This window comes from Aptenodytes forsteri, unplaced genomic scaffold, assembly GCF_000699145.1.
Source record: "Aptenodytes forsteri isolate BGI_AS27 unplaced genomic scaffold, ASM69914v1 Scaffold85, whole genome shotgun sequence".
Taxonomy (NCBI): domain Eukaryota; kingdom Metazoa; phylum Chordata; class Aves; order Sphenisciformes; family Spheniscidae; genus Aptenodytes; species Aptenodytes forsteri.
This window is the reverse complement of record NW_008795533.1, coordinates 831,780-850,275: the sequence shown is the minus strand read 5'-3', so window position 1 is coordinate 850,275 and position 18,496 is coordinate 831,780.

Genomic DNA, 18,496 nt, shown 5'->3' with positions numbered 1-18,496 from the left:
TTTGTGTGATGAAAAAATTTGGGGCTTGGTGGAATGTCGCCCCTGCCATTAGCAAAAAGGTACTTTTTTCATGATCCAGGAAAGCTAAGGCCAGCAGTCCTGGGCATGTAAGGCTGAACAAGGTAGGTACAAGTCCACAAGTACTTGTCTGATTCCATTTTTGACATAAAATTCCTTTGAAATAAATCCTTTTTCCATTACACAAGCTTTACTGTTATGAAAAGAGTAGACAGGGTTACAAAAATATCTGTCAGGACAGCTCAGTTTGCTATGTATACAATGCAGAATAAATATGAAACAAATAAATATAATAATTGAATAATACAACCAAGACTCTTTCCATCCTCTGCTTTCCTCTAGTACAGTGGCAAGTCGAGTCACGTAAGAGCTCATGTTGCCCATTTCATTTATTGCTCTAGGCTGACCCATATTCTGCTTTATAAGCTTTCCTAAATTTTTTTCACCTTAAAGTAATTTAAGTTTCTTGCCCCTACTGCACTGTTCGGACAGTCATTCCAGATTATAATTCCGTAATGGTTTTGTTTGGTTTTTTTCCTGCCTTCTAGTCTAAATTTATTCATGACCACTTTGATCTTATTCTAGCATTATCCTCTAACTTATATATTCCTTTTTGGTCCTTGTTATTTACTCACCCAGTGTATTTTAAAGAACCATCCTATCGACTCTGAGACATTGTTTTGCTAGGTTAAATAGGTCTGGGAGCTTCTGAAGTCATTGCAGCCAGAGCCAGAACAGCAGTGTCTAAGAGCCAGTGTGATTTTCTTCTGCTGTATGTTAAAGAAGTGGTATCGGAGCACTGAACTTCATATCAGAGTCGCATGACTAATAGTCTAAATAAAATAATAGCAAATCTATATCAGTTCTTCATTATCCTTGAGTATCCTCCAGTTATGCATTAAAGAAATGTGGCCCACAACTGCTAACCCTTTGTTTTAGAATTCTATTGAAATGGACTTGATGTTGTTTAATTGATTTGTTTTCTTGTGAAAATCAAGTGTCATTACCTTTAATGTCATTTACAGTGATAGATGGCAGACAGCTCCACTTACAATCAGTATCCTAACTCAGTAATTTAGCCATTAGGTGCCATATAGACATAAGAGATGATGTTGCCTCTGTCTTGGGTGTTTGCACAGTGACACATCCTCTCCCTTACTGCAGGGTGACCCCCAGCCCCCTTCCGTGCTACGGCTGAAGGATCTTAAACCTGAGATACAGCTCTCCTGTTCTTGTACCTGAGACCAAATAATTCATTTAGCTGTAAGTCAGTCTAACATTTCATTTATTGCTCTAAAGCTTCTAGGGAGCTGAGTGCATCTCTGAGTGCTCAGGAATTCTTTGTGTCCTGGGAGATATCATTTCAAATGAATGCCTTTGCAAGGCTCAGAATGAGTTCAGCCTGCAGTCTAGCATGAACTGTGGTTACATTTCAAGCTTAAAGCATCACACAAATTAAGCAGGAAAACGGGATTTTGATACCACCAGCAAAAAAGAGGATCCCTGTATTCCTAATTTGTATGAAGTCTTAATGGGTTTCTTTTCTATTCCCACCATCTCTCCCCTCCTCTTCTTCCCCTACCCCCCTGCCAGCCCCTCCTCCCCTTCCTTACACAGTAGTCTGGATGGGATGCCGTCCATTGGGCAGAATAATTTATGAGAGCTCTGCAAATGTAGATGTACTGTTTCCAGCTAATAGAACTCAAATCACTTGCACTGCACCATTAGAGAGGAAACCTACCCAAGTAAATTATATACAGGCCATAAATGGAAGCAGTTGTAGTGTTTTTATGACTCTATAAAACTCTGGAAGTTCATTGCTATTGAACAAACACGTAATCTGATTCTCAAAGCTGAATATTAGAAACGAATAGGGTCCAAACCCTGCATTTACCTTCGGACCTATTGCCATGCTGGTCATACCATGGAAATTGTTTTTCAGTGGCAGGTTTTGAGAACCATTAATAAACCCAGGACTACTTCCTAGAAGATGTCCCAGCTGGCTGAAACATAGGGCAATATCAAAATTCAGTGGAGCAAAGGAGTGGCTCCAATTTAATATTCTCTTGTCTATAAAGAGGTCCTATGAGGACTTCAATAAAGAGCTGAAAAGCAAAAATGTTTTAGACTTCTTAAATTCAGCATTCCGCAGCCTGCTGCCTGTGAAGAAATGAAAGTATAAAGTTTTTTCTACTTCATGAAGAACATGCTGATAAAATATTGCATAAACAAACAGACCCAGGCCAAGATGCAATATTTAAAGTTGGGGTTGTTGACCTGATTTACAAATATTTGTAAGCCATTGTCAGTACAACTGATTTTTCTAAGGGTTGGTGAGATTCATCTGGACAAAAACGTATGCACAGCTGTGCACTGAGCTGAGCTATGCCCTGCGGGGATTAGTGGGACATCATTTCTATGGAGGCAGGAGAGTGTGTGATATCAAAGCTCTGATTCATGATTTCTTTTTTTCATGCCTCTGCCCCTTATTGTTATTTTTACTTGCACCATTTCCATTTGAAGACAGACTGGCTTTTCAGTGGGGTGAGTGAGCATGAAAATGTTTGAACTGCTTAAGGTCTATGTTCTTTCTCTCTTTTTCAGCTATACTCAGGGCCTGTGACACTTTTTGGTTTTGTTCTTATGGCCTACAGTTTTCTGCCAGCAATGCTATCTCTCTGGGAGCAGAGAGAGCACGGACAGCTCTCAGGGAGCATCTCTGAAGGGTTAGAGGAGGACCTCTAGACTGCACAGAATCATGGACTCTCTGTCCCCATCTGACAGACCCTTTCTTTGTGACTGGGAGATTTTACTCCTGTAGCACCCCATTGCTCTGGAACAAGTTACCTTGGGTTTACAATTTGTTTTGGCAGGACAAAGGCACATCAAGCCAGGGAATGAGAAGTTTTTTCCTTAGAAATGATCTCAAACCCTTGGTAGGGGAGGATGAAGAAAAGAAAGGGTAGGGACAGCCCTCTGCACTTCTCTACTGTCTAGGATGGAGGAGGGATTGGAACATCTAAGCCCTGCACTCCTTGGTTACTTTTACGAAGGACAGGGATGGCTTGAATTTGGACTTCTGATCACAGGCTTATTCTGGAACCCTTCCAACAGCAGCTTGGATGAATGGTGAATATTTGGCAAAGCTGAAGGCCTGCTGTGATGTGGCCCTTTACACAAAGTGTGCTGGAGAGATGGTGGGAGTGCACACAGTGCTATGTGTTCTAGAAGGGCCTGGGGTGGGAAGATGCAAAGGGTTGTGGTGTAGCTGTTGCACCCCCATGTGCTACAAATATAGTGCAGTGAACCCCCTTGAGGCTTGAGACTTTGGTAGCTCTAGTAACATCAGTCTAGACGTAGCTAAAATCAAGTGTAATTTTTTCTGTTTCCTTCGGAGAAAGACAAGTGCTTTTCCTGATTAAATGCTCAGATGGATAATGTGGAGGAAACATCAAGTACTTTTGAGATTTTTATAAATGTTTGGTGGTTACTTGCATTCAGTAAGAGCAACAACAGACTCATGAAAGCCATTTAACTGTGTCTGTTATTAGATGTTTCTCGGAGAACCTTCCAAGCACCTTGCAGAGCCAGCACTGTGGCTGGACACTTGCGTCAGCATCTGGAGGGTTAAAAATCTCTCCCAAGATGACAAATTTCCAACTGACTAGTAGTGACAACAATGCATGATAATTTAGTATTAACAATAGCAACAGTAAGTAAAATGCTGTGATGTTGATGATAAGAGAGAATCAAGAGCAAGAAAGCCTGTATTTTTAGCTAAGGGAAATATTATGATTTCAGTGACCAATGATCAACTCTTTACTATTAGATGAGTTGCAAAATCATTTCAAGTTTAACTGTCACCAATAATTAGCCTCAAATATATCTTTGAAGAGAAAGTCAAACTAAAAAATCTCAAATATATCTTTGAAGAGAAAGTCAAATTAAAAAATAAGAAAATGGAAAATTTATTCCAGCAAGGCATCCATTTTCTTCCGTATGTGTGGTTTGGTAGAGGGCATCAGTGTGCTCCCTCACCCCCTATAACCATGTGTGGACCATGTGAACGTGATTCAGACTGCATGTCCAGCTGGAGGTGGACAGCAGCTGGAGGAGCTGGGTGCTGCAGTTGCTGTGCATGTGGCCGGTTCTACCTTGCAGCTCCTAGCCACAGTTTTGGAGTCTATAATAATTTCCTCACTGAAGAACCAGTTTAATTTTAGGAACCTGGGACTTTTTTTTATGTTACCAGCACGGTATGAAATGCACGTGGTGGCAGCTGTTAAGCCTAATGAAACCCACAGCAGGGAAGAAAACAAAGTATTACCTACAAAAAGAACAAGCGGGGACCACGGACAGATGTAACTGGCTGAGAATGCTGGGTTTCCAGACAATATAGACTTTTTTCATCATTTCACTGTGGGGAATATGAGAGAGGACTGGCATGAATGAGGCCATGTGACTCCTAATTACAAGAGAGATTTTTTAGAGAAACAGATCTTTCCCTAAGGAAATACCTCCAAATAGCAAGGACAGATGAACTGTCCTTGCACAGGATTAACAGCAAGGAGAGTGTGGCTACCCACGGTCCCTCTGTACACCCACTAGAGCAGAACCATGGTAAAGGCTCAGACTAAAGGGATGCAGGAAACAAAGTCACAGATGGATCAGGGAAAATGCAAGCATTATGATTTAGTTACTTTTGTGTGGAAAACAATAAATGCCAAAGGTAGAAAGAACAATGTCTGTTCTCTTGAAAGCAGGATAAGTGGAAGGGGGAGCTGTAAATGGTATGGATGTGAAGCTGCCCACAGCATTCTTAAAGAGTGAAACCTATCAATGCAGGCAGGGACTGAAGGTGTCCAGAGATGTCCAGTGAAGAATCTGCAGTGTGAATTCAGCCGATCCAGGCTGTCAGGATGCCTGCAGTAGAGAAGACATCTGCCAGACATTCGCTTTCTAATTCTTAAAATCTGTCACCAACTCTATTACCTCTGGGTTGCTGAACACATGGAAATAGAAACTCAGTAATATTGATAAGCAGCAATGTTAGACTGGAGAAAGGCAGCCCTCTTCAAGGACAGTCAAACTATCCTAACACCACTGGGCATAACTGGGCCATTGAGAAGGAAGCTATGAAACAGAAGGTGTTATCACCTAAGGAGGGCAGGAGTTGGTACTCACAGCGGGGCATGGAGGAGCAGGGTAATGCTCTGCAGTACTGTGGCATTCCTCACATAAACGGGGAGGGACAACAGTGTTGTTGGGATTTGGGCAGCATGCAGATGGAGTCTAAAGCTATATTCTGCAGATGGATGTTAGAAATAGACACTGATGCAGCCTATGAGACAGCTGGAACTTGATGCTCCATTAGCACTTGTGGAAGAGGGACTGGTGAGTCTTCGATTAGAGTCCTTGTTACGCCTGTAGAAATTGTGCAGTGAGCAGCAGCCGAACAGCAGTGAGAAAATGTCAGGTGAACTGAGGGTCTGCAGCAACCACAACTACTGAACCTTTAAGAAACATGCTCTTCGTTTGCTGTGCCTGGGGACCTATGTCTAGGTAAAGAAAGATCACGGACTCTCTTCTTGAGAGCATGTTCAGAAACAGTGGGAAGGATGAGCTGTCCTGTCAGCTGAGGGTTTGTCCATGTGTACCAGGGCTACCTATACGGGTGACCAGCACTTGGTTCTGAAGGAGCTCCCTCACCACTGGAACCAGGCGCCACAGTGATTCTCAGGCATCCAGGCTGTCGGTGGTGGAATTCCTGTTGCTGGAGAAGGAAATGTCAAGGAAGAGGGTCACCAACTCCTAAAATCAGCAGTGGGAGTGAGATAATGCAATGGCTGCAGGTAAGGTGAAGCAGGTGAGGACTGGGGCCCCTTATGTTGGATGCCTGATGGCTGGAAGGAGCTCTTTCTGAAGGACAAAGAGCCCTGATGTTATTCGTAGGCCAGTAGAGAAGGGTAAGTTCTTCCACTGATGGACAAAAGATCCATTAACATCCACATCTGTCTTACAAGGTCATGTAAAAACATACACACGGATATAACCATGGTCTCTCTTTTCCTTCCTATCCTGTTTTTTCATCCATGTCGACCTGTAGAGCTGAATGGACTTCTGATAGCAAGTATGATTTCAAAACACACTCTTTTTTGCCAAGCTTGAAAAGTTTCAAATCTGAACTGCAGGCAGATATCCCCTGAAATCTCTGAATTTCCAGAACGGAAAGACATGAGGACTCCAGGGTCAGCCGCTCTAGGGCAGCCAGCCATGGAGAATGCCTGAGGGCCAGGGACTCCATGTACCTGCTAGGGACAGAATATCATGAGTTTTAACCAAGGCTTTGCAAGGACTGTCAGTCCTGGAGACCTGCACAGGCTCTGCCATGGATGACATTTCTTCTTCTGTGGAAGCTGATTGTTTTTCTGCTGGAAAGCTTGATCAGCCAGTTTTGTGCAACAAACTCCCTAAGAAAAAAACCAAAACAAAACAAAAATGTGCACTTCCCTTGATCCTGTGCTCTTGTAGAACAACCGCTTGTTCTTATACTGAGGCAACTAATTAAACTCATTAATTCTGTACAGGGGCAAACTCTGTGTGGCATTGGGATGAGGAGAGAATCTGCCCTTATATGATATTATTACCAGAAGATTTGAATTGAGTGGTGGTGGTCAGGTTTTGAGGTTCCCGAACTCCATAGAGGCTGTGCAGAATGACAGAGGAAATAAAGACTGTGCAGGTACAGACAGGTTAGTACAGAAAACATGTCTTGAATCAGGGTCTGGGACTCTGGGAAGCTCTAGAGTAATGATATGGGATGATACATGTGAACAAACTTGTTCTACCAGGAAAGCAATCTGCCTATCTCTCTGACGGTTGATTAAGCTCTCAGTTGCAAATATTTACCCTACTTCCGTACATTTAAGACTTTAAAGCAAAATAGCTATGACACAAATGGGCTGCGCTTGGCCTGGAAACTGAAACCAAGTACGGAGATAACAGAATGTGGAAGCGTGTAATATAGATGCTGGCAGCAGTGTCGGTGCATGCATTAGCCCAGTGAGGTCATGGCTGCTGTGGTGGAAGACAGGGTCTGTGCATGTCAGGCTGGCAGACTGGGCTGGAGTGAGATGGATTCCTCCCGTGCGAGATTCCCACAGGCAAATGAGGAGAAGGGAAAGACTACAGATACATCTGCAAGAGTCCTGCAGGCTGATGCCATTAGTGATGTGTGAGTGTGTGTGTGCATGGAGGCAAGTGTGGCAGAAAGATTTCTCTGGATATTTGTAGCCACAGGTCGGCTGCCTGGAGAGGAGTGGGACTGTCCCATGGTGATCTCATGGGCTGGCAGCACTGTGGAAGGAAGGGCCACTGAGTAGGAGATGCTTCGAGACCAGGAATGGGGATGAGGGACAGACCAGTCCATACCTAATTTCTGCTCACAAATGGAAGGGTGTTGTACCACTCACTTTCTCTTGCCCATTCTCTCTGCAAACTTGTCTGAAAAAGGTGATGATGCAGGATAACCCACAGTGTCCTTCGTCATTGTACCTTGAGGAGACAGCCATGCCAATCTGTCCCATGCTATGACAGTCTCAGGGGGTTGGGGGGTGGCATCTCATGGCACCACTTTCACTTTGCTGATGATGCAATTTTTATGCTCATCTTTGGCTCTTTTAGCAAAGAGCTCCAGGACAGAGGGCTAGAAAGTGATGAGAAGAATCATGGTGACTTTCTGTGGGATACATGCAGCTGGACAATGGGTCAGAGGAGTGCCTAACATGCCATCATGTACTCCAAGGGACTGGAACTGTTCATCATGGTGTTCACCTCCTGGAAGGCAGCAGGTAGTACTTGCTGGGGCAAGAGTGAAATCCTTCTGTAAAATTGAAATGGTGTCTTACTGGGGGCTTTGCCTCAGTCTCACTGAAAATCAGAGGGTCCTGATGCCATGTTCCACTGAGAATGGGTTGTAGGCTTGCCAGGTATTTTAGTACTTTGGATGGTTGCTGTTGTAGCCAGAATATCTCTTTCTTGAATACAGGATTCATTTCAAGTCCTTGATGAAGAGCTCTCTTGGTATCGATGGGCTTTGTGTTAGCACTTGTGTTAGAGGGAGAGATTAATAAGCATGGCACTCAATAAAGGAGCCTCTCTGTTGATTGTCTGTAGCTCGAAACTCCACTGGCAATGACTGAATGGAGCAATGACCCTTGACAGAAAAGGAAATGTAGCTTCCTTTCCTTGCATCTCATTTTCCTCCCACGGTTTTACCATTTACAAGGAGTCACTGGCAGTGAATGAAATTTGTGATGTTGACTTTTTTAAACAGAAAAGTCATATGTAAAGCTGCAAGGCCAGGGAGTAGCGTTGTCATGCATTTCCTGATAACCTTTGGGGGACCTTAGGGATCAATAACATCTCAAGCTTAAAGCTCCCAGGAGAAGATCCAACCATCATCTCCTGGAGCAACAACCCACAACTATTGGTTTCATTCCAGTTGCCTGCAAGAAGCTTTCAGCCCTACTAGCCCTAAGGGGAGCACTTTTCTTCTCCAGAACAGCCTTGGGCCCCTTGTGGACTTGCATTCCCTTGGATGTCCTTGGCCCACAATAGCTGGGGACAATGAAGGGGATGGTAGAGGACTGAAGCAGTTTTTCCTCCATCCTCTACATGAGTTGGACACAAAGCCTTGACTGTAAGGGTGGAGGATGTAGAGCACATCAGGACGTGAACACTGGGAGGTGGTGAAGGAGCTCAGTGTGCGTCCCTGCCATGTGAGCTAGGCTCCACTTGCTGAGGAAACTACCAGAGCAGAGCGCCCTACATAGATGTTATTTTAGCTTCTGTGAGGTATATGACTTACCTGCCAAAACCTCTGCTTTAAAAGTGAGCACTGCATCATATCATTAGAGCACTTATATGGTTCAACAATCAGCTAACTGATAAAATAGTTGTCAGCAGGGAATAATCATGTAATGATGTTCTTTGTAGGGGGCCCTGTTCCTTACCAGTTGGTCTTATTCAACACTGATTTGGGAAAGAGACATAAAATCATTGTTAAGAAATTTAGAGTTAACACAAAGGTTGGAAAAATAGTAAATCATGAGGATGGCAGATCATAGATACAGAACAGCTAGGTTTGATTGGATGGTTAGATGTAAAGCACAAATATAAAGACAAGGGAGGCCCAGCACACTTCTTAGAAGATGGTGCACACAGTCATGAGGGCGTCTTGCACTAGCATCCAGGATCATCAAGATGGGTTTGCTGAGGAGGTCTTTCCATCTGTCACCCAGCCCCAACAGTGGAAGAAGGGGAGGTGTCTCACTGTGACAGTCTGTGGCCCATTGCTGTGCCTGCTAGGGGAGTCAGGGCCTCTAGGAAGTTTGCTTTCCAGCTCCTGGTGCTCCATGTCTCCAACCTGAGAGCTCCCAGCTCCTCAGGGTCCCAAACACCCCAGATTGCAGGTACAGAAAGATTTTTTGTCTGAACCGTTTCCAGAGGAACAGTATTCTCCTGCTCATACGAGTTATCCATCATCTCTCAGCACCAGCCAAGCTAAATGAACCAAATTTATCCTAGTGAGGAATTCAGTTCTTGATTACAAAATTGGAAACACAGTGGGAGTCCTCTGATGCAGTGCTGGTGGCCTAAAATGTAGACAGGCTGGCTCAGTTAGGTCTCTGGGCTCCTTTACTGTCTGCAGAGAGAGAAGAGACCCTCCAGAAAGCATCTGGCCCAACCTTAGGCACCAATTTTAAGGTAGGGTGGGCTGCTGTGGAAACACTTCTCTCTCCACTGACTAGACAGAGGGAATCTAGACAGCTCAAATGAGACATGTAGCTTTTCGATAGCGAAAATGAATCCACTTCAAATGGTGAAATCAATCTCACTCAAAACTAAGGAGGTGAAATGGAGTGTGAGTTTGTTCACCCATGGCTGCTGCAGCAGATGATTTAGATGGGGATGAGGTGATCCCCAAGCCCTGGCCTCCTGCGAGGCTCTGTCTTTCCCTGCGCCTCTGGTGGAGATGGAGTAATTCTCCTTCCAGCTGTCTCCCTATATATTGTATTTCCCAATATTTCATCAAATAGGGCTTTAATATTGCATGTTCCTCCACCCTCTGCTCTCTAGGTTATAGGCTTCCTCCTCTTTCCTTGTTTCATGGAACTCAGTTATGAAACACAAATATGGCAAATGAGTGTTATATTCTTCTGGTCCTTTGTGGATTTGATGCTTTTACTTTGCTACATGATTAGTGCACTCCCTTTTACATTAACCAGCCTTTCCTGAGACTCAAAACATTTCCATGGCTGTTAAAAAACTTTGTAAGTCATATAGCATAAAAAACATAAACTGCTCATTAGCTCTTCCACAGAAGGTTACACGGGAAATAATATTAATGTTGGGGGGATCATACCAGATGCGACAGGCTGAGAGAGGTGATGCTGCTGCAGCTCCATGCTCCAGCTCCAACCAGCAGCAAGGCTCAGCAGGCATTCCCGGTAGGCACATGCATGTAAACACACACATATATAGCACATATATGCATATATACACACACACACACATACACACACATATGTCCCTGGATCCCAGTCTCACCAGTTGCTGGCACCTGGATGTACGAGACCCTGAGGCCACAGCTGCACTCCAGTTGCTGGTACACCCCCCACCCCCTCAAAATAAAGTCCCTCACCCAGGAAAATAGTTAGAAATGGCGCTTAATACAAAGACAGGACAGACTGTGCTGATCAGGTGCAGGACATGGCCAGACCTGAATACACACCAGCCACCCATTTACACATGACAAGCCCTTTTTATCCCCTTATTCCTCTATTTTCCCAGACTTGTTCCTCCCTAAATCACCTAGATACCTCCTTTCCCCACCTTTGGTTCCTCCCTAAACACCCCATAATAAGTCATCTGCCCAAAAGCCCAAATGCTCTTCACCTGCATCCCATGATGTGTCCCTCACCCCCAGGCAGCAACCCCCTCAATCCCAAAGGTGCTCTGGCATTGACTCATCGTGGTGGGTTTCACACCCGGACCATAGGGCTGAGGCTGTCCTGAGACAGCCCTGGGAGGGGCCCAGAGATGGTGTCCTTTCCCCTGAGTCCATAATTTGTGTTCCTGTCTGCCTTTGTCCCCCTGTGCTCCTCTGGGCTTGTGGAGATGAGCTTTCGATGGGCTGGTGGCTCCTGTGATGGCCTGGGAGCAGCTGGGGCAGGGTGTTATTTGGGCTCCCCCCCACCCCTTTGTCTCTCTGTGCCCCTTTGTGGGGGTGCAAATGAGTTTTTATCACCTAAGCCAACAATTAACACAAAGTATAATCTTGGCATCAAACTACATTTTCCCTTCCACCCTCAGCTACCTTCTGTCAGTTTTGGAGCCCCTGGCATTCCAGATACATTTCTGTTTTTTAATGATATTCTTTCTAGATGGTACAGCCCCCTTTACCCTGCTGTAGAAGTTTAATTTTTTTTCCCTTTGCTCCTCACAGAATCACACATCCATTCTGCCCGAGTCTCTCATCGGATACCTTAAAACAGGTTTTGTGTTGGTTGTGACCTGCTTAACCTTTAATTCCTCCTTTTAAATCCTTTTACCTTGTTTCCAGCTCGGATACAGTTGTGAAAGATGGTGGGGAAGGTGGAAAACGGGCCCTCCATGCCCTTTGAATTCACCTTCCTCTTCTGCAGAGGGAATGTGGAGGTACAGCTGATCTGGTAGGGCTGCTTATGGGAGTCGTTATTGTTGCTCAGCTAGAAATGATAAGGAAGCTGAAGCAATTCATGTGTAAGGAAGCAATCTATTTTTATACAGAAATATCTATTACTGTGTGCTTAAACTAACCCCTTATCATTTATGTTCTCTTAAGTGAAGGAGATCAGTGCTGGGCCATCAGTATTGGGAGAAAGAGATGGGCAGAAACACTGGAAGGTTTGAGGTCTGAAAGGGAGAATCTTGGTGGAGATTTCTGAAATAGGACTGTGCAGAGCAGGGTCCGGGAAATGAAGCGAAGCTGATAAAAGCAGCTTGGCGCAGCCATTTGGCTCTGGTACCTGAGTGCAAACCTGAAAGGCTTCAAGGCTGCTCAGCCTCCTGCAGTTCATCACAGGAAGGACACTTGGAAAGTGTCGCCCCGGCGTCAGGTCTGGAGGGCATCCATGGGGAAGGGCACAGGGCCAGTGCGGCACAGTCAGGAGTGTGTCACCTCTCCAGCAACGCTTCTGTCCATTGCCTGGGGGCTTTTCTCACTGACCCGGGATCCATCAGCCAGAAACCTGCCCTGTCCATATTTCTGCCACCAGCGGGCTGGTCCTTTACAGCTACAGGGCCTGCGGGTGCCTACCCCTGCCCCTTAAATACCCAGCTGCTCTCCCGCACTTGTCCTCTCCTTTTTACTTGGACTAACTTTTTACCTTTGCCTACTTCTTACTTGACCTTGCTTCTTCCTTTTATTTCTGCAATAGCTGATGTTAAATGTTAATAATTCCAAGCGACAAACAATCGCTGGCCTATATGCGAGAAATTGCTGCTTACTTAAAATCTCAGGGCGAAACAGTACCAGGGAAATCAGACAGTGATCTGATGCCATCTTTAACAATTCCACAACCTGATACATTCCCACAGTTATCACTACCTCTTTCCACATCATTTGGCTGAAATGTAAGCAGCCCAGCGTATAATAATGTAACCATCTGAATGATGTGTTTAATAGGAAGCATGCAGCCAGGAGACAAAAAACAAGCATTGAATCTATAAATTATTAAATTTAAAAAGGGAACGAGGCATCTTTGGCCAGAAATAAGCAAAATGCCTTCTTATAAGCTTTCTGTTGAAATCTCCTAGTGTGCTCACAACTCACTGACACCCTGCCTTGAATTGTTGCTTCAATTCCTGTTTTGGTTGTCACCACTCTCAATTATTTTAAAAAAGGAACTAAAATAGATTTATATTTCTCAGATTTTATTAGACAGTAAAAAAGAGAAGTCTGAGCTGCAGCAGTTAAATAATTTATGACCTTTGCTAAAGGGGCAAGAAGACCTAAAATAAAAATAAAATACACGTATTGGAAAGAAAGGTTTTGGATCTTATTGTTTTTCCTGCCCACTTGTTTTGCTGGATGTGATTTTAAGATATATACTCAACAGAGAAGTTTCTTCCCCATCACACAGCTACTTATTATCATCAAATTCTAACCACCAATTCATAAAAGACCCATCTCGATGGAGCTGATCTCTGTTTTGATTTCATGGTGATAAAGCAAAGCTAGGAAGCAGGTGGTGGGTGTACTTTCTTGCATGAAGAGGTATTTATTGTGGGTAGTGTACTTAAGCATTAAGCAATGATGTTTCTTTTTCATGCAACTTTGAAAATCAATATGTTCCCCTACAGTTCCTCCAATATTATCATCATTAGCTATCCCTCAAAAAAGGCACTGTTAAACAGCCTTTACACATTGCTTTGCTTTAGCAGGCCTGAATCTCTCTCTCATGCCCTAGTCTCTTACTGCTGATCCACGGAGGATTTCAGTGAGGCACTGAATTGTTTTGGACATCTGCGAGAGGCTCATTGCTGCTCTAAGTGTCAGGGGAACTCTTCAACTGGGCCTAACATTCCTCCAGGGACCGAATTCCCAAATATAATACAATTTTAGCACCTGACTGATACTATTAAGATCTGAAGGTATTTTCTTTTTGGTGCTCAGCAATGTAAGATCTGAAGGTATTTTCTTTTTGGTGCCCAGCAATGGGCACCAATGTCAACCTGCAGCCTGCAGATACCCACAAAGGAGTTTTATTCCTCCTGTAGTTGTGAAGACACAAATACAACTAAGAGGACATAGATCTAACTGGTGACTTATTCTGCCAGACGTGGTGGACAGCACCTTATGGAATAAATGTCCCTAATAAGCAAATGTTCAATAGTATGCTACAAAACTACATCTTTCCTGTCCATAGGGCTTAGTGGCTGATTTAATTTGTGGGCAGGAATAATTTATTCCTCCTAAACACATATTCTGTCTCTCCTTCTTAACACCTCTCCTTTTCTATCTCCCTTTGATAAGTTCACAGTCTTCGACAAGTCTTCTAACAATGAGTTCTACAGTTAATTATCTATTGTGGAAACCAATTACAATAAAACAAACAAAAAACAGTCCCTGCTTCTGCCCGGTCTTCTTCATTAATCTTCAATCTGATTTGTGTCAATAAAGTATAGTTCTATACAAGCCGGAGTCAAGATTCTGAGTATACCCAATTGTCCTCCAGTTTGCTTGATGTGGTGCTCTCCAGATTTCACCTGCTTCTAGACATGGCATGAAAATCTCGTTGCTGTTTTCCAAGTCTCTAATCATTATGTTAGCTGTTCCTACAGCCTCCTCTATTCTTACCCTATCTTTTATAAGTTCACTTTCAAGCAGAGTTCAAGATAAGGTCACCTTGCTTGTAGACACATTGTCATTGTTAAAGTGTTATTTTCTTTTGGGTTTTTCTTTGGCCACAACTTCATATGACACTAAAAAAAATGCACAGATCATAGGATACAAGACTTAAAGGAGCCTTAGGAGATCATTTAATCTAACACTTGAACTGAAGCACAGCCAGGGATCAACCCTTAATAGGTGTTTTAATATGGTTCTCTCCTGCAGTTGTGCCAATATAATTGTCCCTAGCCTGTTCCTGTACTTCTCTCTCTTAATGGGCAGTGGGTTTTTTCTTATTATATTGCTGAAATCTTTTTTATGCAAAATCAGCTGTTCATTTTTTGCTTTTTCACCCTATACAAGATGGAGAGCAAGCTGCTGCTGCTCTCTTTGTAACTATTCTCATGTTGTGGGGGACTGGTATGTCTTCCCTCGCTTCCCCTCTTTTCTCAAGAGAAAATTTACCAATTTCTCCGATTTACTGATTTTTCGTATGGGACCTCTCTTTGTGGTTTCCTTCCAAGCTACCAGCATGATTAGCAAAGTCCATTGACAGGAAAAGCCACAGCATTAAGCTGATGACCTCCCATCTCTTAATGTCTCCTGCTACTACATTCCAAAATCAGGTTTAGGTTGCTGGCTGCTGTACATCTGCTTATTTTTTGCAAAGGCATCGTACCACCAGCTCATACCGAGCTTGTGGTAGACTGACTCTGAGCTTAGGTTGTGCTGTATTGTTGCTAACAAGCTATTCCCCATATTGTACTTGTACATCTGATTTCTCCTTCGTCAAAACGTATGTGCATGAAACTTGGCTTCAGCAATAGAGTTTCTGCTTCCGTGTTCCTGGCAGCTCATTTGTTCCTCCCTACTGCAGATTGCTTCCCCCACAGATATACTGATATGACTGCTTGTGGGGCTGTGCTGTGAACCAGAGCAGAGAACTGAACCAGGTTAGATATAACACTTTATAAAAAGGAAGAGGTATTTTTATTCTGAGTTGTCTCAGGGAGCTGTGTTGCAATGCAGCCCCACAAACAGTTGATCATCACACCTAAAAGGGCAACAAACTTATGCTAAGACATAAATGAGCAGATTGGAGTTGGGGAGAAGGATAGAAAGTTCTCAAAACAGCTTTTATGGCAAGGGTAACCTCACCTGCCTAAATCCCAGACTGAGCTGTTTGTATTTGTCTCTGTTGAATTTGATGGCATTTATTTTGGGTCATGTCTCCAATTCATCAAGATCATGTTCAGTTCTGATCCCATCCTCCAGAGTACTTTGAAATCTTCCCGGTGTTTGTGTCTCAGAACCCCCATGGTCCAATTCCTGTCTGTTATCTCCCTTCTGAACTATTGAGAGAGGCCGTGAGTGAACTCTATGGAAAGCTGAGAACACACCAGAGGTCACAACATTAAAAAGAGTTGTGCAATTAATATTTTTATACTGTAAAATGTTTGGCATATTAACAAAGCTCACAAGATGTTAAGGCTACAAATCATCTGCCAAAGCAGACAGGGAACACTCGATACTGAAATGTAGGGGCTTCCTGCTAAGAACATGGGTAGAGGTGGTACCCTGATGTGACAGAGATGCCCCCAGAAGATGTAGGACACAAGGGCTGAGGCAACTCCGTCACTGGAGGTCTGGAAGAACAGTGTCAGGAATGGCTCTTCCTACTTCGGGGAAGGATGCACACACACCTCCTCCAGCTCCTTCCCAGGCCTATTTTTGCAGGAAATAAATTTTCTTAAGAGTGGAGGAAGAAAATTTGATGCAGCATCTAAGGAGGGGAAAGAGAGAGTGTTATCATGGGGATGGACCAGTTGGGGACTATTGCCGCATAACAGTTCCCTATAGTGTTAAACTTCACCGTTCATCGTGAGCGAGCTACATGGGAAAAAAATTAGACATTTCCCTTGTAGCTCAATACAAATTCAATTGTGTTTTGTGTTTTATTTCACTACTCATCTTTTCTGTTTCCAAATTTGGTCAATATTCCACTGAACCTTCCCCTGACATTGGATATGTTTACTGTGTTAGAAGCCTATCAGACTGGTGACAGTGCTACTGCTGAAACTGGAGTACTGCAAAAGGCACAGGCATTCCAAAGAGATTGCCACGAGGAAGGGGTCAGAGAGCTGCAGGGTGAGGAGGTGTATTTTGCCAGTTTGTAGAAGGTCAGTACAAGGTCTGGGTCGATAATTGCCAGGTTTGGGGAGGGCACGAGCACAAATCAACTCTATTTCCAATGAGCAGGCATCAGGGATCCATCTCACCTGTCAGGACACTGCCTGAGCTGCCAGAATATGTTGTGCAAATTTTACTGTATTCTACTGTAAAAGCTATAAAAGAAAATATTGACTAGAATGCAGCACAAGACAGAGCCCTGTTTGAAAAAGCCTCCAAAGTGGGCTGTGAACCACCTAGGGCTGTTGCCCAAGTAACGTTTTCAGGGCTGTTTATCCACCATGGTACTTTCCTGCACACTATATTTCCCAAGCACACTTGCAAGACTGCCGTGTGGGACTATGTCATAAGCCTTCATAGAGCCAAGATATATTACATCTACCACTTTCCCTATCCACTAGACCAGTTATCCTGCCAAGAAGAGAAAATTAGATTGTTTCGACATGAATTGTTTTTGTCAACTCCATATGGGTTCTTATCTTGTTACCTTATTATCCTCCAGGTGCTTATAAACCGCTGCTTAACCACTTGTTCCAGTATTTTTCCAGGTACTGAGGTTAGACTGACCTGTCTGTATTTTCCCAGGTTCTTCAATTACTCCTTTTTCATGGCAGATGTTATACTTATTCCTTCCTCATCTTCTAGGATGTTACTCTTCCTCCATGTGCTCTCACAGGTAAAGGCGAATGACTGTGACTGCTGAGGATACTCCCTTCAGCACTCTGGAATGAACTCCCATTTTCTTTCTTCCTCTCCTATAATTAACTGCATTAATAATTGGTAAAAAAACCCCACATTTTATTTTTAAGTGAGGGATGCACTGAATGCTTAAGCTTTCTCTGTATCATCTATTATTTACTCTGTGTGGAATTATCCAATGATTTATTTCATTTTCCTCATTCTTAAACATTTATTTTCTTGCTACTTTTTTGTCCCTTACTAATTATAATTCATTCTCTTCTCTTGCTTACTGACCTTCTGCTAATACATTTTCACATTCAGTTTCCACTTGTCACAGGTTTCTTTTTTTGGTCCCAAGTCATTGAAAATTACCCAATGCAACCACAATTCTATTCTACGCTATTACAATTTTTTTTTTTCTCCTGCATTAGGGCCATTTCTCAGTCCTTTTTTGTAAGTACCTGGTCTCCTTCATTCCTTTTTTGCTTGTACTCTTTTCCCAGGAAATCATATTTGCCAAATTTCTTGAGTTTACTTCCTTGGAGTTTCCATTCCCAAGTGCCTTTTAAAGGGTTAAGCATAATATGAATATATGCTATAATTCTCTGTGGTGAGATCCTAAATCATCCAGAATAATCTAAAATGTCATATATGAATGTTACTTGAAAACAACTTAGAATGACAAATGTTTGTAAGCAGTAACATACACTGTGATGGAAGCAAAGAGCTTTGGAAACAAAACTCTCCCTTACTCTGTGCATTGCCGGTGGATCCTTCCTACAGCCCTGTTATGAATCCAGAAACTTCCTCTCCAACTGCAATAATCACAGTTCCCACTAGGTCCCTGTGAGAAATCCCCTTCTTTTCACCGACTCCGAGGTGCTGTACGTTTGGTCCTGCGGGCTGGGATGTGCCCTGCCTGCTTTCCTCACCCTGTGCTCCCACAGGCTCCTCTGGGCTCCCTGGGAAAGGGCACAGCCAGCGCAAAGCAGGCAGCTGCTTTCTTGCCTGCTGCTCATCCATAGCCGTAAGCACAGCAACCAGTACCCAGCGGGAATGAATGAATACACAGATCCTCTCAACCACCCCACGCTGCAAGGGTGTGCAAGGCAAACTGCAGAATTCTGAGGAGGAGATTACAAGCGTGCTGGCAAGACTCAATTGCCAATT